The sequence below is a fragment of the Ranitomeya imitator genome, chromosome 4 (genome assembly GCF_032444005.1).
Source record: "Ranitomeya imitator isolate aRanImi1 chromosome 4, aRanImi1.pri, whole genome shotgun sequence".
Taxonomy (NCBI): domain Eukaryota; kingdom Metazoa; phylum Chordata; class Amphibia; order Anura; family Dendrobatidae; genus Ranitomeya; species Ranitomeya imitator.
In genome coordinates, this window is record NC_091285.1 from 90,682,523 (window position 1) to 90,706,427 (window position 23,905).

The 23,905-nt window shown below is 39.4% G+C and overlaps 19 non-coding genes across 19 annotated transcripts; all 19 read left to right on the forward strand.

Moving 5' to 3' along the window:
• Positions 1-968: 968 nt before the first annotated feature.
• TRNAL-UAG (transfer RNA leucine (anticodon UAG)) lies at positions 969-1,050 on the forward strand. Its single transcript has one exon. It is a non-coding gene; the product is annotated as a tRNA-Leu (tRNA).
• A 239-nt stretch (positions 1,051-1,289) lies between these two features.
• On the forward strand, positions 1,290-1,371 carry TRNAL-AAG (transfer RNA leucine (anticodon AAG)). Its single transcript has one exon. It is a non-coding gene; the product is annotated as a tRNA-Leu (tRNA).
• Positions 1,372-1,770: 399 nt separating this feature from the next.
• Positions 1,771-1,852, forward strand: TRNAL-UAG (transfer RNA leucine (anticodon UAG)). Its single transcript has one exon. It is a non-coding gene; the product is annotated as a tRNA-Leu (tRNA).
• Positions 1,853-2,098: 246 nt separating this feature from the next.
• Positions 2,099-2,180, forward strand: TRNAL-AAG (transfer RNA leucine (anticodon AAG)). Its single transcript has one exon. It is a non-coding gene; the product is annotated as a tRNA-Leu (tRNA).
• A 2,963-nt stretch (positions 2,181-5,143) lies between these two features.
• TRNAL-UAG (transfer RNA leucine (anticodon UAG)) lies at positions 5,144-5,225 on the forward strand. Its single transcript has one exon. It is a non-coding gene; the product is annotated as a tRNA-Leu (tRNA).
• A 3,284-nt stretch (positions 5,226-8,509) lies between these two features.
• Positions 8,510-8,591, forward strand: TRNAL-UAG (transfer RNA leucine (anticodon UAG)). The gene has a single exon. It is a non-coding gene; the product is annotated as a tRNA-Leu (tRNA).
• A 720-nt stretch (positions 8,592-9,311) lies between these two features.
• On the forward strand, positions 9,312-9,393 carry TRNAL-AAG (transfer RNA leucine (anticodon AAG)). The gene has a single exon. It is a non-coding gene; the product is annotated as a tRNA-Leu (tRNA).
• Positions 9,394-11,875: 2,482 nt separating this feature from the next.
• TRNAL-UAG (transfer RNA leucine (anticodon UAG)) lies at positions 11,876-11,957 on the forward strand. Its single transcript has one exon. It is a non-coding gene; the product is annotated as a tRNA-Leu (tRNA).
• Positions 11,958-12,203: 246 nt separating this feature from the next.
• Positions 12,204-12,285, forward strand: TRNAL-AAG (transfer RNA leucine (anticodon AAG)). The gene has a single exon. It is a non-coding gene; the product is annotated as a tRNA-Leu (tRNA).
• Positions 12,286-12,684: 399 nt separating this feature from the next.
• On the forward strand, positions 12,685-12,766 carry TRNAL-UAG (transfer RNA leucine (anticodon UAG)). Its single transcript has one exon. It is a non-coding gene; the product is annotated as a tRNA-Leu (tRNA).
• Positions 12,767-13,486: 720 nt separating this feature from the next.
• Positions 13,487-13,568, forward strand: TRNAL-AAG (transfer RNA leucine (anticodon AAG)). The gene has a single exon. It is a non-coding gene; the product is annotated as a tRNA-Leu (tRNA).
• Positions 13,569-16,052: 2,484 nt separating this feature from the next.
• TRNAL-UAG (transfer RNA leucine (anticodon UAG)) lies at positions 16,053-16,134 on the forward strand. The gene has a single exon. It is a non-coding gene; the product is annotated as a tRNA-Leu (tRNA).
• A 239-nt stretch (positions 16,135-16,373) lies between these two features.
• On the forward strand, positions 16,374-16,455 carry TRNAL-AAG (transfer RNA leucine (anticodon AAG)). Its single transcript has one exon. It is a non-coding gene; the product is annotated as a tRNA-Leu (tRNA).
• A 399-nt stretch (positions 16,456-16,854) lies between these two features.
• On the forward strand, positions 16,855-16,936 carry TRNAL-AAG (transfer RNA leucine (anticodon AAG)). The gene has a single exon. It is a non-coding gene; the product is annotated as a tRNA-Leu (tRNA).
• A 2,363-nt stretch (positions 16,937-19,299) lies between these two features.
• Positions 19,300-19,381, forward strand: TRNAL-UAG (transfer RNA leucine (anticodon UAG)). The gene has a single exon. It is a non-coding gene; the product is annotated as a tRNA-Leu (tRNA).
• Positions 19,382-19,620: 239 nt separating this feature from the next.
• Positions 19,621-19,702, forward strand: TRNAL-AAG (transfer RNA leucine (anticodon AAG)). Its single transcript has one exon. It is a non-coding gene; the product is annotated as a tRNA-Leu (tRNA).
• A 2,844-nt stretch (positions 19,703-22,546) lies between these two features.
• On the forward strand, positions 22,547-22,628 carry TRNAL-UAG (transfer RNA leucine (anticodon UAG)). Its single transcript has one exon. It is a non-coding gene; the product is annotated as a tRNA-Leu (tRNA).
• A 720-nt stretch (positions 22,629-23,348) lies between these two features.
• TRNAL-UAG (transfer RNA leucine (anticodon UAG)) lies at positions 23,349-23,430 on the forward strand. Its single transcript has one exon. It is a non-coding gene; the product is annotated as a tRNA-Leu (tRNA).
• Positions 23,431-23,676: 246 nt separating this feature from the next.
• TRNAL-AAG (transfer RNA leucine (anticodon AAG)) lies at positions 23,677-23,758 on the forward strand. The gene has a single exon. It is a non-coding gene; the product is annotated as a tRNA-Leu (tRNA).
• Positions 23,759-23,905: the final 147 nt, after the last annotated feature.

Genomic DNA, 23,905 nt, shown 5'->3' on the forward strand with positions numbered 1-23,905 from the left:
CTTTAATAAATCTCATTGGATCATCCCTCGGCCTGTTGTCCCTTCCTGCTCTGCTGTACACCCCGTCACAAACTGTTTGGCAGCAGTGGGATCAGAGCAGAAGGAATGGAGGACAAAGGCCCATCAACATTGGGAACCAGCACCGCAGAGTACAAGAACTGGACTGCGATGAACCTACAAACAAAGGCCCATGAAGTAGGAGTCCATTTTAAAGGACTCTCCAAGGAGCAGCTAATTGAGGCTTTGGAAGGAGTTCGCCTGCAAGATGACACTGAGGAAGGATCCTCACAGCAAATGGAGGAAAGACTGCAGCCGGAGGTAAATACCCAAAAAAGTCAGTGGGTTGTGTGGTACGAGGAGGAGTTGGCATTTCTGGGAGAAGAGGCCACCATAGACGATAAGAGGAAGGCCATTCACAGAGCTCAGGAGATGGCATTGCTGGAGCAGATCGCTTTGGAAGCAGCTAGAAGCTCCAGACAGACTGTAACCTCAGCACCCACCATGAGGGAACTCCCCAGAGTGTCCCACAAAGACTTTAAGCCCTTTAATGAGGCTGCAGGCGACATTGAGGGCTTCTTCCAGGACTTTGAGCATCAGTGTTGATTAATGGAAGTCCCGGAAAGGGAGCGAGTTCGACATCTTGTGGGGTTCTTAGAGGGTGGAGCTGCTGAAGCCTATAGAGCTATGGACCCTCGGGGGAACTGTGAGTATGCGGCGATTAAACAGACTATTCTAGAACATTATGCTATGTTAAACCTTGTTATCTTATTCTTATAATTATGCTAACATACAAAATTAGCATATGCTTTAATCCCACTGCTGCCAGTATTATGCGGTCTTGAAATGTTTTTGTACTTATTCTTATGATTTTGCTAACATGCAAATTAACATGTGATTTAATCTTTTGTATTTGTATAATTTTGCGGTTTTCAGTTAAGATAAGGAATCGTAAAAATCATGCTGTTAAAGGTAGCATGGCCGAGTGGTCTAAGGCGCTGGACTTAGGCTCCAGTCTCTTTGGAGGCATGGGTTCAAATCCCACTGCTGCCAGTGTATTTCTACTTTGAAACTTTTTAGCTTATATTTATGATTTTGCTAATAGAAAAATTAGCATGTGTTTTATTATTTTGTATTTGTATGAGTCCATGCTTTGCTGTTTTGCAAAAGACAGTAGATAGAATCATTGCTTTTTGCTTAGAGACCTATCCATTTTCCACCTTGAAGAAGTTAAAATGTAGGAAAATTCACTAAACTTACTCTAAGGAAGCTTTCTTTATGTAGTATATTAGGGTAGCATGGCCGAGCGGTCTAAGGCGCTGGATTAAGGCTCCAGTCTCTTCAGAGGCGTGGGTTCAAATCCCACTGCTGCCAGTAGGTCTTTAGAACATTTTGATCTAATTCAAATGATTTTGTATTTGCATGAGTGTGTGGGTTTCTGTTTAGGAAAAGACAGTTGATAGAATCATTGTTTTTTCCTATTGTTTAGAGACTTAACCATTTTACAACAGACCTGTAGGTTTAAATCCCAATGCTGCCAGTAGTAAGAGTTCCTTAAAACCTTTTTATCTTATTCTTATACATACGCTAATATACAAAATTAGCATATGCTTTAATCCCACTGCTGCCAGTATTATGCGGTCTTGAAATGTTTTTGTACTTATTCTTATGATTTTGCTAACATGCAAATTAACATGTGATTTAATCTTTTGTATTTGTATAATTTTGCGGTTTTCAGTTAAGATAAGGAATCGTAAAAATCATGCTGTTAAAGGTAGCATGGCCGAGTGGTCTAAGGCGCTGGATTTAGGCTCCAGTCTCTTTGGAGGCGTGGGTTCAAATCCCACTGCTGCCAGTGTATTTTTACTTTGAAACTTTTTAGCTTATATTTATGATTTTGCTAATAGAAAAATTAGCATGTGTTTTATTATTTTGTATTTGTATGAGTCCATGCTTTGCTGTTTTGCAAAAGACAGTAGATAGAATCATTGGTTTTTCCTTTTTGCTTAGAGACCTATCCATTTTCCACCTTGAAGAAGTTAAAATGTAGGAAAATTCACTAAACTTACTCTAAGGAAGCTTTTTTCATGTAGTATATTAAGGTAGCATGGCCGAGCGGTCTAAGGCGCTGGATTAAGGCTCCAGTCTCTTCAGAGGCGTGGGTTCAAATCCCACTGCTGCCAGTAGGTCTTCAGAACATTTTGATCTAATTCAAATGATTTTGTATTTGCATGAGTGTGTGGGTTTCTGTTTAGGAAAAGACAGTTGATAGAATCATTGTTTTTTCCTATTGTTTAGAGACTTAACCATTTTACAACAGACCTGTAGGTTTAAATCCCACTGCTGCCAGTAGTAAGAGTTCCTTAAAACCTTTTTATCTTATTCTTATACATACGCTAACATACAAAATTAACATATGCTTTAATCCCACTGCTGCCAGTATTATGCGGTCTTGAAATGTTTTTGTACTTATTCTTATGATTTTGCTAACATGCAAATTAACATGTGATTTAATCTTTTGTATTTGTATAATTTAGTGGTTTTCAGTTAAGATAAGGAATCTTAAAAATCATGCTGCTAAAGGTAGTATGGCCGAGCGGTCTAAGGCACTGGATTAAGGCTCCAGTCTCTTCAGAGGCGTTGGTTCAAATCCCACTGCTGCCAGTAGGTCTTCAGAACCTTTTGATCTAATTCTTATGATTTTGTATTTGCATGAGTGTGTGGATTTCTGTTTAGGAAAAGACAGTTGATAGAATTATTGGTTTTTCCTATTGTTTAGAGACTTAACCATTTTACAACAGACCTGTAGGTTCAAATCCCACTGCTGCCAGTAGTAAGAGTTCCTTAAAACCTTTTTATCTTATTCTTATAACTATGTTAACATACAAAATTAGCATATGCTTTAATCCCACTGCTGCCAGTATTATGAGGTCTTGAAATGTTTTTGTACTTATTCTTATGATTTTGCTAACATGCAAATTAGCATGTGATCTAATCTTCTTTTGTATTTGTATGATTTTTCGGTTTTCAGTTAAGATAAAGACCGTTGATAGAATCATTGGTTTTTCCTAATGTTTAGAGACATGCCCTTTTTCCAACATGCACTAATTTTAATTGTTGTCAAATGTACTTCACTTACTCTAAGGAAGCCTACTTAATCATGCTGAGTATGACTCAGCAGTATGAGTTCTTGAAAATCTTTTGATCTTATTCTTATAATTATGAAAACAGACAAAATTTGCATGTGCTTTCATCCCACTACTGCCAGTATGATATGTGCTTGAAAATTGTTTTGAACTTACTCTTATGATTTTACTAACATACAAACTTACATGTGTTTTAATCTTCTTTTGTATTTGCTTAAGTGTTTTCTTTCTGGTTAAGATAAAAACAGTTGATAGAATTATTGTTTTTTTCCTAATATTTAGAGACATGTCTGTCATGATATGTACTTTTGCCCTGTCCTGTATTTGAATAATATGCCATTTGATGTATGTAACTGTTCTCTGGTTTCTATTAGCTGTAATTTATGTATTTTCTTGTGCAGGGAGTTCACCTGTAACAATATGTCTCCTTCCCCCAATACTTGCAGCCCTAAGCTATAATGTAATTAAGGTTTGTCAACACCACTAGTGAAGAATAGCCATTCTTTCTCACAGCAGGTGGCTAGTCATATGTACATACTTGATAGACTAAGAGGAGCCGACCAGTCTAGAATCTTCAGGTTGACCCAACCATTGAATAGAAGGTGTGACCCCTACCCCCCTTCATGGGCGGATCCCAGGAGCTCAGATAATCCATTCTTATTTTTGAGATCAGATGTGAGTTGATCCTTAAAGGGGAAGGAGTGGGGATTCTTAGCTGAGGCAAGACCCCACGTCCATCTGTGACTGCGGAAGCGTACGGGATGAGACTTGAGCTGAGGACATATCTCGTCGTTCGTGAGATTGTTTTGGGATCCCTTGGACTCATGTGGACCATTGCTTTGTTAGCTGGCACAAGGATTATCTGGAGGTGCCCCCGAATCTGTTCTGTTGGACTCGTGGAAGGACTATTGTTTCGTTTATCAGGTGCGGGATTACTGGAAAGCACCTCCAGATCTGTTTATTTCCTTGGGCTTATTGTGGACTTCTGGTGGACTTGAAGGACATTATGGATATTTGATGTTGTATGCTCCCTGCTTTAATAAATCTCATTGGATCATCCCTCGGCCTGTTGTCCCTTCCTGCTCTGCTGTACACCCCGTCACAAACTGGTTGGCAGCAGTGGGATCAGAGCAGAAGGAATGGAGGACAAAGGCCCATCAACATTGGGAACCAGCACCGCAGAGTACAAGAGCTGGACTGCGATGAACCTACAAACAAAGGCCCATGAAGTAGGAGTCCGTTTTAAAGGACTCTCCAAGGAGCAGCTAATTGAGGCTTTGGAAGGAGTTCGCCTGCAAGATGACACTGAGGAAGGATCCTCACAGCAAATGGAGGAAAGACTGCAGCCGGAGGTAAATACCCAAAAAAGTCAGTGGGTTGTGTGGTACGAGGAGGAGTTGGCATTTCTGGGAGAAGAGGCCACCATAGACGATAAGAGGAAGGCCATTCACAGAGCTCAGGAGATGGCATTGCTGGAGCAGATCGCTTTGGAAGCAGCTAGAAGCTCCAGACAGACTGTAACCTCAGCACCCACCATGAGGGAACTCCCCAGAGTGTCCCACAAAGACTTTAAGCCCTTTAATGAGGCTGCAGGCGACATTGAGGGCTTCTTCCAGGACTTTGAGCATCAGTGTTGATTAATGGAAGTCCCGGAAAGGGAGCGAGTTCGACATCTTGTGGGGTTCTTAGAGGGTGGAGCTGCTGAAGCCTATAGAGCTATGGACCCTCGGGGGAACTGTGAGTATGCGGCGATTAAACAGACTATTCTAGGACATTATGCTATGTTAAACCTTGTTATCTTATTCTTATAATTATGCTAACATACAAAATTAGCATATGCTTTAATCCCACTGCTGCCAGTATTATGCGGTCTTGAAATGTTTTTGTACTTATTCTTATGATTTTGCTAACATGCAAATTAACGTGATTTAATCTTTTGTATTTGTATAATTTTGCGGTTTTCAGTTAAGATAAGGAATCGTAAAAATCATGCTGTTAAAGGTAGCATGGCCGAGTGGTCTAAGGCGCTGGAATTAGGCTCCAGTCTCTTTGGAGGCGTGGGTTCAAATCCCACTGCTGCCAGTGTATTTCTACTTTGAAACTTTTTAGCTTATATTTATGATTTTGCTAATAGAAAAATTAGCATGTGTTTTATTATTTTGTATTTGTATGAGTCCATGCTTTGCTGTTTTGCAAAAGACAGTAGATAGAATCATTGCTTTTTCCTTTTTGCTTAGAGACCTTTCCATTTTCCACCTTGAAGAAGTTAAACTGTAGGAAAATTCACTAAACTTACTCTAAGAAAGCTTTTTTCATATAGTATATTAAGGTAGCATGGCCGAGCGGTCTAAGGCGCTGGATCAAGGCTCCAGTCTCTTCAGAGGCGTGGGTTCAAATCCCACTGCTGCACTTCAGAACATTTTGATCTAATTCAAATGATTTTGTATTTGCATGAGTGTGTGGGTTTCTGTTTAGGAAAAGACAGTTGATAGAATCATTGTTTTTTCCTATTGTTTAGAGACTTAACCATTTTACAACAGACCTGTAGGTTTAAATCCCACTGCTGCCAGTAGTAAGAGTTCCTTAAAACCTTTTTATCTTATTCTTATACATACGCTAATATACAAAATTAGCATATGCTTTAATCCCACTGCTGCCAGTATTATGCGGTCTTGAAATGTTTTTGTACTTATTCTTATGATTTTGCTAACATGCAAATTAACATGTGATTTAATCTTTTGTATTTGTATAATTTTGTGGTTTTCAGTTAAGATAAGGAATCTTAAAAATCATGCTGCTAAATTTAGCATGGCCGAGCGGTCTAAGGCGCTGGATTAAGGCTCCAGTCTCTTCAGAGGCGTGGGTTCAAATCCCACTGCTGCCAGTAGGTCTTCAGAACCTTTTGATCTAATTCTTATGATTTTGTATTTGCATGAGTGTGTGGATTTCTGTTTAGGAAAAGACAGTTGATAGAATCATTGGTTTTTCCTATTGTTTAGAGACTTAACCATTTTACAACAGACCTGTAGGTTCAAATCCCACTGCTGCCAGTAGTAAGAGTTCCTTAAAACCTTTTTATCTTATTCTTATAACTATGCTAACATACAAAATTAGCATATGCTTTAATCCCACTGCTGCCAGTATTATGAGGTCTTGAAATGTTTTTGTACTTATTCTTATGATTTTGCTAACATGCAAATTAGCATGTGATCTAATCTTCTTTTGTATTTGTATGATTTTTCGGTTTTCGGTTAAGATAAAGACCGTTGATAGAATCATTGGTTTTTCCTAATGTTTAGAGACATGCCCTTTTTCCAACATGCACTAATTTTAAATGTTGTCAAATGTACTTCACTTACTCTAAGGAAGCCTACTTAATCATGCTGAGTATGACTCAGCAGTATGAGTTCTTGAAAATCTTTTGATCTTATTCTTATAATTATGAAAACAGACAAAATTTGCATGTGCTTTCATCCCACTGCTGCCAGTATGATATGTGCTTGAAAATTGTTTTGAACTTACTCTTATGATTTTACTAACATACAAACTTACATGTGTTTTAATCTTCTTTTGTATTTGCTTAAGTGTTTTCTTTCTGGTTAAGATAAAAACAGTTGATAGAATTATTGTTTTTTTCCTAATATTTAGAGACATGTCTGTCATGATATGTACTTTTGCCCTGTCCTGTATTTGAATAATATGCCATTTGATGTATGTAACTGTTCTCTGGTTTCTATTAGCTGTAATTTATGTATTTTCTTGTGCTGGGAGTTCACCTGTAACAATATGTCTCCTTCCCCCAATATTTGCAGCCCTAAGCTATAATGTAATTAAGGTTTGTCAACACCACTAGTGAAGAATAGCCATTCTTTCTCACAGCAGGTGGCTAGTCATATGTACATACTAGATAGACTAAGAGGAGCCGACCAGTCTAGAATCTTCAGGTGGACCCAACCATTGAATAGAAGGTGTGACCCCTACCCCCCTTCATGGGCGGATCCCAGGAGCTCAGATAATCCATTCTTATTTTTGAGATCAGATGTGAGTTGATCCTTAAAGGGGAAGGAGTGGGGATTCTTAGCTGAGGCAAGACCCCACGTCCATCTGTGACTGCGGAAGCGTACGGGATGAGACTTGAGCTGAGGACATATCTCGTCGTTCGTGAGATTGTTTTGGGATCCCTTGGACTCATGTGGACCATTGCTTTGTTAGCTGGCACAAGGATTATCTGGAGGTGCCCCCGAATCTGTCCTGTTGGACTCGTGGAAGGACTATTGTTTCGTTTATCAGGTGCGGGATTACTGGAAAGCACCTCCAGATCTGTTTATTTCCTTGGGCTTATTGTGGACTTCTGGTGGACTTGAAGGACATTATGGTTATTTGATGTTGTATGCTCCCTGCTTTAATAAATCTCATTGGATCATCCCTCGGCCTGTTGTCCCTTCCTGCTCTGCTGTACACCCCGTCACAAACTGGTTGGCAGCAGTGGGATCAGAGCAGAAGGAATGGAGGACAAAGGCCCATCAACATTGGGAACCAGCACCGCAGAGTACAAGAGCTGGACTGCGATGAACCTACAAACAAAGGCCCATGAAGTAGGAGTCCGTTTTAAAGGACTCTCCAAGGAGCAGCTAATTGAGGCTTTGGAAGGAGTTCGCCTGCAAGATGACACTGAGGAAGGATCCTCACAGCAAATGGAGGAAAGACTGCAGCCGGAGGTAAATACCCAAAAAAGTCAGTGGGTTGTGTGGTACGAGGAGGAGTTGGCATTTCTGGGAGAAGAGGCCACCATAGACGATAAGAGGAAGGCCATTCACAGAGCTCAGGAGATGGCATTGCTGGAGCAGATCGCTTTGGAAGCAGCTAGAAGCTCCAGACAGACTGTAACCTCAGCACCCACCATGAGGGAACTCCCCAGAGTGTCCCACAAAGACTTTAAGCCCTTTAATGAGGCTGCAGGCGACATTGAGGGCTTCTTCCAGGACTTTGAGCATCAGTGTTGATTAATGGAAGTCCCGGAAAGGGAGCGAGTTCGACATCTTGTGGGGTTCTTAGAGGGTGGAGCTGCTGAAGCCTATAGAGCTATGGACCCTCAGGGGAACTGTGAGTATGCGGCGATTAAACAGACTATTCTAGGACATTATGCTATGTTAAACCTTGTTATCTTATTCTTATAATTATGCTAACATACAAAATTAGCATATGCTTTAATCCCACTGCTGCCAGTATTATGCGGTCTTGAAATGTTTTTGTACTTATTCTTATGATTTTGCTAACATGCAAATTAACGTGATTTAATCTTTTGTATTTGTATAATTTTGCGGTTTTCAGTTAAGATAAGGAATCGTAAAAATCATGCTGTTAAAGGTAGCATGGCCGAGTGGTCTAAGGCGCTGGAATTAGGCTCCAGTCTCTTTGGAGGCGTGGGTTCAAATCCCACTGCTGCCAGTGTATTTCTACTTTGAAACTTTTTAGCTTATATTTATGATTTTGCTAATAGAAAAATTAGCATGTGTTTTATTATTTTGTATTTGTATGAGTCCATGCTTTGCTGTTTTGCAAAAGACAGTAGATAGAATCATTGCTTTTTCCTTTTTGCTTAGAGACCTTTCCATTTTCCACCTTGAAGAAGTTAAACTGTAGGAAAATTCACTAAACTTACTCTAAGAAAGCTTTTTTCATGTAGTATATTAAGGTATCATGGCCGAGCGGTCTAAGGCGCTGGATTAAGGCTCCAATCTATTCAGAGGCGTGGGTTCAAATCCCACTGCTGCACTTCAGAACATTTTGATCTAATTCAAATGATTTTGTATTTGCATGAGTGTGTGGGTTTCTGTTTAGGAAAAGACAGTTGATAGAATCATTGTTTTTTCCTATTGTTTAGAGATTTAACCATTTTACAACAGACCTGTAGGTTTAAATCCCACTGCTGCCAGTAGTAAGAGTTCCTTAAAACCTTTTTATCTTATTCTTATACATACGCTAATATACAAAATTAGCATATGCTCTAATCCCACTGCTGCCAGTATTATGCGGTCTTGAAATGTTTTTGTACTTATTCTTATGATTTTGCTAACATGCAAATTAACATGTGATTTAATCTTTTGTATTTGTATAATTTTGTGGTTTTCAGTTAAGATAAGGAATCTTAAAAGTCATGCTGCTAATGGTAGCATGGCCGAGCGGTCTAAGGCGCTGGATTAAGGCTCCAGTCTCTTCAGAGGCGTGGGTTCAAATCCCACTGCTGCCAGTAGGTCTTCAGAACCTTTTGATCTAATTCTTATGATTTTGTATTTGCATGAGTGTGTGGATTTCTGTTTAGGAAAAGACAGTTGATAGAATCATTGGTTTTTCCTATTGTTTAGAGACTTAACCATTTTACAACAGACCTGTAGGTTCAAATCCCACTGCTGCCAGTAGTAAGAGTTCCTTAAAACCTTTTTATCTTATTCTTATAACTATGCTAACATACAAAATTAGCATATGCTTTAATCCCACTGCTGCCAGTATTATGAGGTCTTGAAATGTTTTTGTACTTATTCTTATGATTTTGCTAACATGCAAATTAGCATGTGATCTAATCTTCTTTTGTATTTGTATGATTTTTCGGTTTTCGGTTAAGATAAAGACCGTTGATAGAATCATTGGTTTTTCCTAATGTTTAGAGACATGCCCTTTTTCCAACATGCACTAATTTTAAATGTTGTCAAATGTACTTCACTTACTCTAAGGAAGCCTACTTAATCATGCTGAGTATGACTCAGCAGTATGAGTTCTTGAAAATCTTTTGATCTTATTCTTATAATTATGAAAACAGACAAAATTTGCATGTGCTTTCATCCCACTGCTGCCAGTATGATATGTGCTTGAAAATTGTTTTGAACTTACTCTTATGATTTTACTAACATACAAACTTACATGTGTTTTAATCTTCTTTTGTATTTGCTTAAGTGTTTTCTTTCTGGTTAAGATAAAAACAGTTGATAGAATTATTGTTTTTTTCCTAATATTTAGAGACATGTCTGTCATGATATGTACTTTTGCCCTGTCCTGTATTTGAATAATATGCCATTTGATGTATGTAACTGTTCTCTGGTTTCTATTAGCTGTAATTTATGTATTTTCTTGTGCTGGGAGTTCACCTGTAACAATATGTCTCCTTCCCCCAATATTTGCAGCCCTAAGCTATAATGTAATTAAGGTTTGTCAACACCACTAGTGAAGAATAGCCATTCTTTCTCACAGCAGGTGGCTAGTCATATGTACATACTAGATAGACTAAGAGGAGCCCACCAGTCTAGAATCTTCAGGTGGACCCAACCATTGAATAGAAGGTGTGATCCCTACCCCCCTTCATGGGCGGATCCCAGGAGCTCAGATAATCCATTCTTATTTTTGAGATCAGATGTGAGTTGATCCTTAAAGGGGAAGGAGTGGGGATTCTTAGCTGAGGCAAGACCCCACGTCCATCTGTGACTGCGGAAGCGTACGGGATGAGACTTGAGCTGAGGACATATCTCGTCGTTCGTGAGATTGTTTTGGGATCCCTTGGACTCATGTGGACCATTGCTTTGTTAGCTGGCACAAGGATTATCTGGAGGTGCCCCCGAATCTGTTCTGTTGGACTCGTGGAAGGACTATTGTTTCGTTTATCGGGTGCGGGATTACTGGAAAGCACCTCCAGATCTGTTTATTTACTTGGGCTTATTGTGGACTTCTGGTGGACTTGAAGGACATTATGGATATTTGATGTTGTATGCTCCCTGCTTTAATAAATCTCATTGGATCATCCCTCGGCCTGTTGTCCCTTCCTGCTCTGCTGTACACCCCGTCACAAACTGTTTGGCAGCAGTGGGATCAGAGCAGAAGGAATGGAGGACAAAGGCCCATCAACATTGGGAACCAGCACCGCAGAGTACAAGAGCTGGACTGCGATGAACCTACAAACAAAGGCCCATGAAGTAGGAGTCCATTTTAAAGGACTCTCCAAGGAGCAGCTAATTGAGGCTTTGGAAGGAGTTCGCCTGCAAGATGACACTGAGGAAGGATCCTCACAGCAAATGGAGGAAAGACTGCAGCCGGAGGTAAATACCCAAAAAAGTCAGTGGGTTGTGTGGTACGAGGAGGAGTTGGCATTTCTGGGAGAAGAGGCCACCATAGACGATAAGAGGAAGGCCATTCACAGAGCTCAGGAGATGGCATTGCTGGAGCAGATCGCTTTGGAAGCAGCTAGAAGCTCCAGACAGACTGTAACCTCAGCACCCACCATGAGGGAACTCCCCAGAGTGTCCCACAAAGACTTTAAGCCCTTTAATGAGGCTGCAGGCGACATTGAGGGCTTCTTCCAGGACTTTGAGCATCAGTGTTGATTAATGGAAGTCCCGGAAAGGGAGCGAGTTCGACATCTTGTGGGGTTCTTAGAGGGTGGAGCTGCTGAAGCCTATAGAGCTATGGACCCTCAGGGGAACTGTGAGTATGCGGCGATTAAACAGACTATTCTAGGACATTATGCTATGTTAAACCTTGTTATCTTATTCTTATAATTATGCTAACATACAAAATTAGCATATGCTTTAATCCCACTGCTGCCAGTATTATGCGGTCTTGAAATGTTTTTGTACTTATTCTTATGATTTTGCTAACATGCAAATTAACGTGATTTAATCTTTTGTATTTGTATAATTTTGCGGTTTTCAGTTAAGATAAGGAATCGTAAAAATCATGCTGTTAAAGGTAGCATGGCCGAGTGGTCTAAGGCGCTGGAATTAGGCTCCAGTCTCTTTGGAGGCGTGGGTTCAAATCCCACTGCTGCCAGTGTATTTCTACTTTGAAACTTTTTAGCTTATATTTATGATTTTGCTAATAGAAAAACTAGCATGTGTTTTATTATTTTGTATTTGTATGAGTCCATGCTTTGCTGTTTTGCAAAAGACAGTAGATAGAATCATTGCTTTTTCCTTTTTGCTTAGAGACCTATCCATTTTCCACCTTGAAGGAGTTAAAATGTAGGAAAATTCACTAAACTTACTCTAAGGAAGCTTTTTTCATGTATTATATTAAGGTAGCATGGCCGAGCGGTCTAAGGCGCTGGATTAAGGCTCCAGTCTCTTCAGAGGCGTGGGTTCAAATCCCACTGCTGCCAGTAGGTCTTCAGAACATTTTGATCTAATTCAAATGATTTTGTATTTGCATGAGTGTGTGGGTTTCTGTTTAGGAAAAGACAGTTGATAGAATCATTGTTTTTTCCTATTGTTTAGAGACTTAACCATTTTACAACAGACCTGTAGGTTTAAATCCCACTGCTGCCAGTAGTAAGAGTTCCTTAAAACCTTTTTATCTTATTCTTATACATACGCTAACATACAAAATTAACATATGCTTTAATCCCACTGCTGCCAGTATTATGCGGTCTTGAAATGTTTTTGTACTTATTCTTATGATTTTGCTAACATGCAAATTAACATGTGATTTAATCTTTTGTATTTGTATAATTTTGCGGTTTTCAGTTAAGATAAGGAATCGTAAAAATCATGCTGTTAAAGGTAGCATGGCCGAGTGGTCTAAGGCGCTGGACTTAGGCTCCAGTCTCTTTGGAGGCGTGGGTTCAAATCCCACTGCTGCCAGTGTATTTCTACTTTGAAACTTTTTAGCTTATATTTATGATTTTGCTAATAGAAAAATTAGCATGTGTTTTATTATTTTGTATTTGTATGAGTCCATGCTTTGCTGTTTTGCAAAAGACAGTAGATAGAATCATTGCTTTTTGCTTAGAGACCTATCCATTTTCCACCTTGAAGAAGTTAAAATGTAGGAAAATTCACTAAACTTACTCTAAGGAAGCTGTTTTTATGTAGTATATTAGGGTAGCATGGCCGAGCGGTCTAAGGTGCTGGATTAAGGCTCCAGTCTCTTCAGAGGCGTGGGTTCAAATCCCACTGCTGCCAGTAGGTCTTCAGAACATTTTGATCTAATTCAAATGATTTTGTATTTGCATGAGTGTGTGGGTTTCTGTTTAGGAAAAGACAGTTGATAGAATCATTGTTTTTTCCTATTGTTTAGAGACTTAACCATTTTACAACAGACCTGTAGGTTTAAATCCCACTGCTGCCAGTAGTAAGAGTTCCTTAAAACCTTTTTATCTTATTCTTATACATACGCTAATATACAAAATTAGCATATGCTTTAATCCCACTGCTGCCAGTATTATGCGGTCTTGAAATGTTTTTGTACTTATTCTTATGATTTTGCTAACATGCAAATTAACATGTGATTTAATCTTTTGTATTTGTATAATTTTGTGGTTTTCAGTTAAGATAAGGAATCTTAAAAGTCATGCTGCTAAAGGTAGCATGGCCGAGCGGTCTAAGGCGCTGGATTAAGGCTCCAGTCTCTTCAGAGGCGTGGGTTCAAATCCCACTGCTGCCAGTAGGTCTTCAGAACCTTTTGATCTAATTCTTATGATTTTGTATTTGCATGAGTGTGTGGATTTCTGTTTAGGAAAAGACAGTTGATAGAATCATTGGTTTTTCCTATTGTTTAGAGACTTAACCATTTTACAACAGACCTGTAGGTTCAAATCCCACTGCTGCCAGTAGTAAGAGTTCCTTAAAACCTTTTTATCTTATTCTTATAACTATGCTAACATACAAAATTAGCATATGCTTTAATCCCACTGCTGCCAGTATTATGAGGTCTTGAAATGTTTTTGTACTTATTCTTATGATTTTGCTAACATGCAAATTAGCATGTGATCTAATCTTCTTTTGTATTCGTATGATTTTTCGGTTTTCAGTTAAGATAAAGACCGTTGATAGAATCATTGGTTTTTCCTAATGTTTAGAGACATGCCCTTTTTCCAACATGCACTAATTTTAAATGTTGTCAAATGTACTTCACTTACTCTAAGGAAGCCTACTTAATCATGCTGAGTATGACTCAGCAGTATGAGTTCTTGAAAATCTTTTGATCTTATTCTTATAATTATGAAAACAGACAAAATTTGCATGTGCTTTCATCCCACTGCTGCCAGTATGATATGTGCTTGAAAATTGTTTTGAACTTACTCTTATGATTTTACTAACATACAAACTTACATGTGTTTTAATCTTCTTTTGTATTTGCTTAAGTGTTTTCTTTCTGGTTAAGATAAAAACAGTTGATAGAATTATTGTTTTTTTCCTAATATTTAGAGACATGTCTGTCATGATATGTACTTTTGCCCTGTCCTGTATTTGAATAATATGCCATTTGATGTATGTAACTGTTCTCTGGTTTCTATTAGCTGTAATTTATGTATTTTCTTGTGCAGGGAGTTCACCTGTAACAATATGTCTCCTTCCCCCAATACTTGCAGCCCTAAGCTATAATGTAATTAAGGTTTGTCAACACCACTAGTGAAGAATAGCCATTCTTTCTCACAGCAGGTGGCTAGTCATATGTACATACTAGATAGACTAAGAGGAGCCGACCAGTCTAGAATCTTCAGGTGGACCCAACCATGGAATAGAAGGTGTGACTCCTACCCCCCTTCATGGGCGGATCCCAGGAGCTCAGATAATCCATTCTTATTTTTGAGATCAGATGTGAGTTGATCCTTAAAGGGGAAGGAGTGGGGATTCTTAGCTGAGGCAAGACCCCACGTCCATCTGTGACTGCGGAAGCGTACGGGATGAGACTTGAGCTGAGGACATATCTCGTCGTTCGTGAGATTGTTTTGGGATCCCTTGGACTCATGTGGACTATTGCTTTGTTAGCTGGCACAAGGATTATCTGGAGGTGCCCCCGAATCTGTTCTGTTGGACTCGTGGAAGGACTATTGTTTCGTTTATCGGGTGCGGGATTACTGGAAAGCACCTCCAGATCTGTTTATTTACTTGGGCTTATTGTGGACTTCTGGTGGACTTGAAGGACATTATGGATATTTGATGTTGTATGCTCCCTGCTTTAATAAATCTCATTGGATCATCCCTCGGCCTGTTGTCCCTTCCTGCTCTGCTGTACACCCCGTCACAAACTGGTTGGCAGCAGTGGGATCAGAGCAGAAGGAATGGAGGACAAAGGCCCATCAACATTGGGAACCAGCACCGCAGAGTACAAGAGCTGGACTGCGATGAACCTACAAACAAAGGCCCATGAAGTAGGAGTCCATTTTAAAGGACTCTCCAAGGAGCAGCTAATTGAGGCTTTGGAAGGAGTTCGCCTGCAAGATGACACTGAGGAAGGATCCTCACAGCAAATGGAGGAAAGACTGCAGCCGGAGGTAAATACCCAAAAAAGTCAGTGGGTTGTGTGGTACGAGGAGGAGTTGGCATTTCTGGGAGAAGAGGCCACCATAGACGATAAGAGGAAGGCCATTCACAGAGCTCAGGAGATGGCATTGCTGGAGCAGATCGCTTTGGAAGCAGCTAGAAGCTCCAGACAGACTGTAACCTCAGCACCCACCATGAGGGAACTCCCCAGAGTGTCCCACAAAGACTTTAAGCCCTTTAATGAGGCTGCAGGCGACATTGAGGGCTTCTTCCAGGACTTTGAGCATCAGTGTTGATTAATGGAAGTCCCGGAAAGGGAGCGAGTTCGACATCTTGTGGGGTTCTTAGAGGGTGGAGCTGCTGAAGCCTATAGAGCTATGGACCCTCGGGGGAACTGTGAGTATGCGGCGATTAAACAGACTATTCTAGAACATTATGCTATGTTAAACCTTGTTATCTTATTCTTATAATTATGCTAACATACAAAATTAGCATATGCTTTAATCCCACTGCTGCCAGTATTATGCGGTCTTGAAATGTTTTTGTACTTATTCTTATGATTTTGCTAACATGCAAATTAACATGTGATTTAATCTTTTGTATTTGTATAATTTTGCGGTTTTCAGTTAAGATAAGGAATCGTAAAAATCATGCTGTTAAAGGTAGCATGGCCGAGTGGTCTAAGGCGCTGGACTTAGGCTCCAGTCTCTTTGGAGGCATGGGTTCAAATCCCACTGCTGCCAGTGTATTTCTACTTTGAAACTTTTTAGCTTATATTTATGATTTTGCTAATAGAAAAATTAGCATGTGTTTTATTATTTTGTATTTGTATGAGTCCATGCTTTGCTGTTTTGCAAAAGACAGTAGATAGAATCATTGCTTTTTGCTTAGAGACCTATCCATTTTCCACCTTGAAGAAGTTAAAATGTAGGAAAATTCACTAAACTTACTCTAAGGAAGCTTTCTTTATGTAGTATATTAGGGTAGCATGGCCGAGCGGTCTAAGGCGCTGGATTAAGGCTCCAGTCTCTTCAGAGGCGTGGGTTCAAATCCCACTGCTGCCAGTAGGTCTTTAGAACATTTTGATCTAATTCAAATGATTTTGTATTTGCATGAGTGTGTGGGTTTCTGTTTAGGAAAAGACAGTTGATAGAATCATTGTTTTTTCCTATTGTTTAGAGACTTAACCATTTTACAACAGACCTGTAGGTTTAAATCCCACTGCTGCCAGTAGTAAGAGTTCCTTAAAACCTTTTTATCTTATTCTTATACATACGCTAATATACAAAATTAGCATATGCTTTAATCCCACTGCTGCCAGTATTATGCGGTCTTGAAATGTTTTTGTACTTATTCTTATGATTTTGCTAACATGCAAATTAACATGTGATTTAATCTTTTGTCTTTGTATAATTTTGTGGTTTTCAGTTAAGATAAGGAATCTTAAAAATCATGCTGCTAAAGGTAGCATGGCCGAGCGGTCTAAGGCGCTGGATTAAGGCTCCAGTCTCTTCAGAGGCGTGGGTTCAAATCCCACTGCTGCCAGTAGGTCTTCAGAACCTTTTGATCTAATTCTTATGATTTTGTATTTGCATGAGTGTGTGGATTTCTGTTTAGGAAAAGACAGTTGATAGAATTATTGGTTTTTCCTATTGTTTAGAGACTTAACCATTTTACAACAGACCTGTAGGTTCAAATCCCACTGCTGCCAGTAGTAAGAGTTCCTTAAAACCTTTTTATCTTATTCTTATAACTATGTTAACATACAAAATTAGCATATGCTTTAATCCCACTGCTGCCAGTATTATGAGGTCTTGAAATGTTTTTCTACTTATTCTTATGATTTTGCTAACATGCAAATTAGCATGTGATCTAATCTTCTTTTGTATTTGTATGATTTTTCAGTTTTCGGTTAAGATAAAGACCGTTGATAGAATCATTGGTTTTTCCTAATGTTTAGAGACATGCCCTTTTTCCAACATGCACTAATTTTAAATGTTGTCAAATGTACTTCACTTACTCTAAGGAAGCCTACTTAATCATGCTGAGTATGACTCAGCAGTATGAGTTCTTGAAAATCTTTTGATCTTATTCTTATAATTATGAAAACAGACAAAATTTGCATGTGCTTTCATCCCACTACTGCCAGTATGATATGTGCTTGAAAATTGTTTTGAACTTACTCTTATGATTTTACTAACATACAAACTTACATGTGTTTTAATCTTCTTTTGTATTTGCTTAAGTGTTTTCTTTCTGGTTAAGATAAAAACAGTTGATAGAATTATTGTTTTTTTCCTAATATTTAGAGACATGTCTGTCATGATATGTACTTTTGCCCTGTCCTGTATTTGAATAATATGCCATTTGATGTATGTAACTGTTCTCTGGTTTCTATTAGCTGTAATTTATGTATTTTCTTGTGCAGGGAGTTCACCTGTAACAATATGTCTCCTTCCCCCAATACTTGCAGCCCTAAGCTATAATGTAATTAAGGTTTGTCAACACCACTAGTGAAGAATAGCCATTCTTTCTCACAGCAGGTGGCTAGTCATATGTACATACTAGATAGACTAAGAGGAGCCGACCAGTCTAGAATCTTCAGGAGTGGGGATTCTTAGCTGAGGCAAGACCCCACGTCCATCTGTGACTGCGGAAGCGTACGGGATGAGACTTGAGCTGAGGACATATCTCGTCGTTCGTGAGATTGTTTTGGAATCCCTTGGACTCATGTGGACTATTGCTTTGTTAGCTGGCACAAGGATTATCTGGAGGTGCCCCCGAATCTGTTCTGTTGGACTCGTGGAAGGACTATTGTTTCGTTTATCGGGTGCGGGATTACTGGAAAGCACCTCCAGATCTGTTTATTTACTTGGGCTTATTGTGGACTTCTGGTGGACTTGAAGGACATTATGGATATTTGATGTTGTATGCTCCCTGCTTTAATAAATCTCATTGGATCATCCCTCGGCCTGTTGTCCCTTCCTGCTCTGCTGTACACCCCGTCACAAACTGTTTGGCAGCAGTGGGATCAGAGCAGAAGGAATGGAGGACAAAGGCCCATCAACATTGGGAACCAGCACCGCAGAGTACAAGAGCTGGACTGCGATGAACCTACAAACAAAGGCCCATGAAGTAGGAGTCCATTTTAAAGGACTCTCCAAGGAGCAGCTAATTGAGGCTTTGGAAGGAGTTCGCCTGCAAGATGACACTGAGGAAGGATCCTCACAGCAAATGGAGGAAAGACTGCAGCCGGAGGTAAATACCCAAAAAAGTCAGTGGGTTGTGTGGTACGAGGAGGAGTTGGCATTTCTGGGAGAAGAGGCCACCATAGACGATAAGAGGAAGGCCATTCACAGAGCTCAGGAGATGGCATTGCTGGAGCAGATCGCTTTGGAAGCAGCTAGAAGCTCCAGACAGACTGTAACCTCAGCACCCACCATGAGGGAACTCCCCAGAGTGTCCCACAAAGACTTTAAGCCCTTTAATGAGGCTGCAGGCGACATTGAGGGCTTCTTCCAGGACTTTGAGCATCAGTGTTGATTAATGGAAGTCCCGGAAAGGGAGCGAGTTCGACATCTTGTGGGGTTCTTAGAGGGTGGAGCTGCTGAAGCCTATAGAGCTATGGACCCTCGGGGGAACTGTGAGTATGCGGCGATTAAACAGACTATTCTAGAACATTATGCTATGTTAAACCTTGTTATCTTATTCTTATAATTATGCTAACATACAAAATTAGCATATGCTTTAATCCCACTGCTGCCAGTATTATGCGGTCTTGAAATGTTTTTGTACTTATTCTTATGATTTTGCTAACATGCAAATTAACATGTGATTTAATCTTTTGTATTTGTATAATTTTGCGGTTTTCAGTTAAGATAAGGAATCGTAAAAATCATGCTGTTAAAGGTAGCATGGCCGAGTGGTCTAAGGCGCTGGACTTAGGCTCTAGTCTCTTTGGAGGCGTGGGTTCAAATCCCACTGCTGCCAGTGTATTACTACTTTGAAACTTTTTAGCTTATATTTATGATTTTGCTAATAGAAAAATTAGCATGTGTTTTATTATTTTGTATTTGTATGAGTCCATGCTTTGCTGTTTTGCAAAAGACAGTAGATAGAATCATTGCTTTTTGCTTAGAGACCTATCCATTTTCCACCTTGAAGAAGTTAAAATGTAGGAAAATTCACTAAACTTACTCTAAGGAAGCTTTTTTTATGTAGTATATTAGGGTAGCATGGCCGAGCGGTCTAAGGCGCTGGATTAAGGCTCCAGTCTCTTCAGAGGCGTGGGTTCAAATCCCACTGCTGCCAGTAGGTCTTTAGAACATTTTGATCTAATTCAAATGATTTTGTATTTGCATGAGTGTGTGGGTTTCTGTTTAGGAAAAGACAGTTGATAGAATCATTGTTTTTTCCTATTGTTTAGAGACTTAACCATTTTACAACAGACCTGTAGGTTTAAATCCCACTGCTGCCAGTAGTAAGAGTTCCTTAAAACCTTTTTATCTTATTCTTATACATACGCTAATATACAAAATTAGCATATGCTTTAATCCCACTGCTGCCAGTATTATGCGGTCTTGAAATGTTTTTGTACTTATTCTTATGATTTTGCTAACATGCAAATTAACATGTGATTTAATCTTTTGTATTTGTATAATTTAGTGGTTTTCAGTTAAGATAAGGAATCTTAAAAATCATGCTGCTAAAGGTAGCATGGCCGAGCGGTCTAAGGCACTGGATTAAGGCTCCAGTCTCTTCAGAGGCGTTGGTTCAAATCCCACTGCTGCCAGTAGGTCTTCAGAACCTTTTGATCTAATTCTTATGATTTTGTATTTGCATGAGTGTGTGGATTTCTGTTTAGGAAAAGACAGTTGATAGAATTATTGGTTTTTCCTATTGTTTAGAGACTTAACCATTTTACAACAGACCTGTAGGTTCAAATCCCACTGCTGCCAGTAGTAAGAGTTCTTTAAAACCTTTTTATCTTATTCTTATAACTATGTTAACATACAAAATTAGCATATGCTTTAATCCCACTGCTGCCAGTATTATGCGGTCTTGAAATGTTTTTGTACTTATTCTTATGATTTTGCTAACATGCAAATTAGCATGTGATCTAATCTTCTTTTGTATTTGTATGATTTTTCGGTTTTCGGTTAAGATAAAGACCGTTGATAGAATCATTGGTTTTTCCTAATGTTTAGAGACATGCCCTTTTTCCAACATGCACTAATTTTAAATGTTGTCAAATGTACTTCACTTACTCTAAGGAAGCCTACTTAATCATGCTGAGTATGACTCAGCAGTATGAGTTCTTGAAAATCTTTTGATCTTATTCTTATAATTATGAAAACAGACAAAATTTGCATGTGCTTTCATCCCACTACTGCCAGTATGATATGTGCTTGAAAATTGTTTTGAACTTACTCTTATGATTTTACTAACATACAAACTTACATGTGTTTTAATCTTCTTTTGTATTTGCTTAAGTGTTTTCTTTCTGGTTAAGATAAAAACAGTTGATAGAATTATTGTTTTTTTCCTAATATTTAGAGACATGTCTGTCATGATATGTACTTTTGCCCTGTCCTGTATTTGAATAATATGCCATTTGATGTATGTAACTGTTCTCTGGTTTCTATTAGCTGTAATTTATGTATTTTCTTGTGCAGGGAGTTCACCTGTAACAATATGTCTCCTTCCCCCAATACTTGCAGCCCTAAGCTATAATGTAATTAAGGTTTGTCAACACCACTAGTGAAGAATAGCCATTCTTTCTCACAGCAGGTGGCTAGTCATATGTACATACTAGATAGACTAAGAGGAGCCGACCAGTCTAGAATCTTCAGGAGTGGGGATTCTTAGCTGAGGCAAGACCCCACGTCCATCTGTGACTGCGGAAGCGTACGGGATGAGACTTGAGCTGAGGACATATCTCGTCGTTCGTGAGATTGTTTTGGAATCCCTTGGACTCATGTGGACTATTGCTTTGTTAGCTGGCACAAGGATTATCTGGAGGTGCCCCCGAATCTGTTCTGTTGGACTCGTGGAAGGACTATTGTTTCGTTTATCGGGTGCGGGATTACTGGAAAGCACCTCCAGATCTGTTTATTTACTTGGGCTTATTGTGGACTTCTGGTGGACTTGAAGGACATTATGGATATTTGATGTTGTATGCTCCCTGCTTTAATAAATCTCATTGGATCATCCCTCGGCCTGTTGTCCCTTCCTGCTCTGCTGTACACCCCGTCACAAACTGTTTGGCAGCAGTGGGATCAGAGCAGAAGGAATGGAGGACAAAGGCCCATCAACATTGGGAACCAGCACCGCAGAGTACAAGAGCTGGACTGCGATGAACCTACAAACAAAGGCCCATGAAGTAGGAGTCCATTTTAAAGGACTCTCCAAGGAGCAGCTAATTGAGGCTTTGGAAGGAGTTCGCCTGCAAGATGACACTGAGGAAGGATCCTCACAGCAAATGGAGGAAAGACTGCAGCCGGAGGTAAATACCCAAAAAAGTCAGTGGGTTGTGTGGTACGAGGAGGAGTTGGCATTTCTGGGAGAAGAGGCCACCATAGACGATAAGAGGAAGGCCATTCACAGAGCTCAGGAGATGGCATTGCTGGAGCAGATCGCTTTGGAAGCAGCTAGAAGCTCCAGACAGACTGTAACCTCAGCACCCACCATGAGGGAACTCCCCAGAGTGTCCCACAAAGACTTTAAGCCCTTTAATGAGGCTGCAGGCGACATTGAGGGCTTCTTCCAGGACTTTGAGCATCAGTGTTGATTAATGGAAGTCCCGGAAAGGGAGCGAGTTCGACATCTTGTGGGGTTCTTAGAGGGTGGAGCTGCTGAAGCCTATAGAGCTATGGACCCTCGGGGGAACTGTGAGTATGCGGCGATTAAACAGACTATTCTAGAACATTATGCTATGTTAAACCTTGTTATCTTATTCTTATAATTATGCTAACATACAAAATTAGCATATGCTTTAATCCCACTGCTGCCAGTATTATGCGGTCTTGAAATGTTTTTGTACTTATTCTTATGATTTTGCTAACATGCAAATTAACATGTGATTTAATCTTTTGTATTTGTATAATTTTGCGGTTTTCAGTTAAGATAAGGAATCGTAAAAATCATGCTGTTAAAGGTAGCATGGCCGAGTGGTCTAAGGCGCTGGACTTAGGCTCCAGTCTCTTTGGAGGCATGGGTTCAAATCCCACTGCTGCCAGTGTATTTCTACTTTGAAACTTTTTAGCTTATATTTATGATTTTGCTAATAGAAAAATTAGCATGTGTTTTATTATTTTGTATTTGTATGAGTCCATGCTTTGCTGTTTTGCAAAAGACAGTAGATAGAATCATTGCTTTTTGCTTAGAGACCTATCCATTTTCCACCTTGAAGAAGTTAAAATGTAGGAAAATTCACTAAACTTACTCTAAGGAAGCTTTCTTTATGTAGTATATTAGGGTAGCATGGCCGAGCGGTCTAAGGCGCTGGATTAAGGCTCCAGTTTCTTCAGAGGCGTGGGTTCAAATCCCACTGCTGCCAGTAGGTCTTTAGAACATTTTGATCTAATTCAAATGATTTTGTATTTGCATGAGTGTGTGGGTTTCTGTTTAGGAAAAGACAGTTGATAGAATCATTGTTTTTTCCTATTGTTTAGAGACTTAACCATTTTACAACAGACCTGTAGGTTTAAATCCCACTGCTGCCAGTAGTAAGAGTTCCTTAAAACCTTTTTATCTTATTCTTATACATACGCTAATATACAAAATTAGCATATGCTTTAATCCCACTGCTGCCAGTATTATGCGGTCTTGAAATGTTTTTGTACTTATTCTTATGATTTTGCTAACATGCAAATTAACATGTGATTTAATCTTTTGTATTTGTATAATTTTGCGGTTTTCAGTTAAGATAAGGAATCGTAAAAATCATGCTGTTAAAGGTAGCATGGCCGAGTGGTCTAAGGCGCTGGATTTAGGCTCCAGTCTCTTTGGAGGCGTGGGTTCAAATCCCACTGCTGCCAGTGTATTTTTACTTTGAAACTTTTTAGCTTATATTTATGATTTTGCTAATAGAAAAATTAGCATGTGTTTTATTATTTTGTATTTGTATGAGTCCATGCTTTGCTGTTTTGCAAAAGACAGTAGATAGAATCATTGCTTTTTCCTTTTTGCTTAGAGACCTATCCATTTTCCACCTTGAAGAAGTTAAAATGTAGGAAAATTCACTAAACTTACTCTAAGGAAGCTTTTTTCATGTAGTATATTAAGGTAGCATGGCCGAGCGGTCTAAGGCGCTGGATTAAGGCTCCAGTCTCTTCAGAGGCGTGGGTTCAAATCCCACTGCTGCCAGTAGGTCTTCAGAACATTTTGATCTAATTCAAATGATTTTGTATTTGCATGAGTGTGTGGGTTTCTGTTTAGGAAAAGACAGTTGATAGAATCATTGTTTTTTCCTATTGTTTAGAGACTTAACCATTTTACAACAGACCTGTAGGT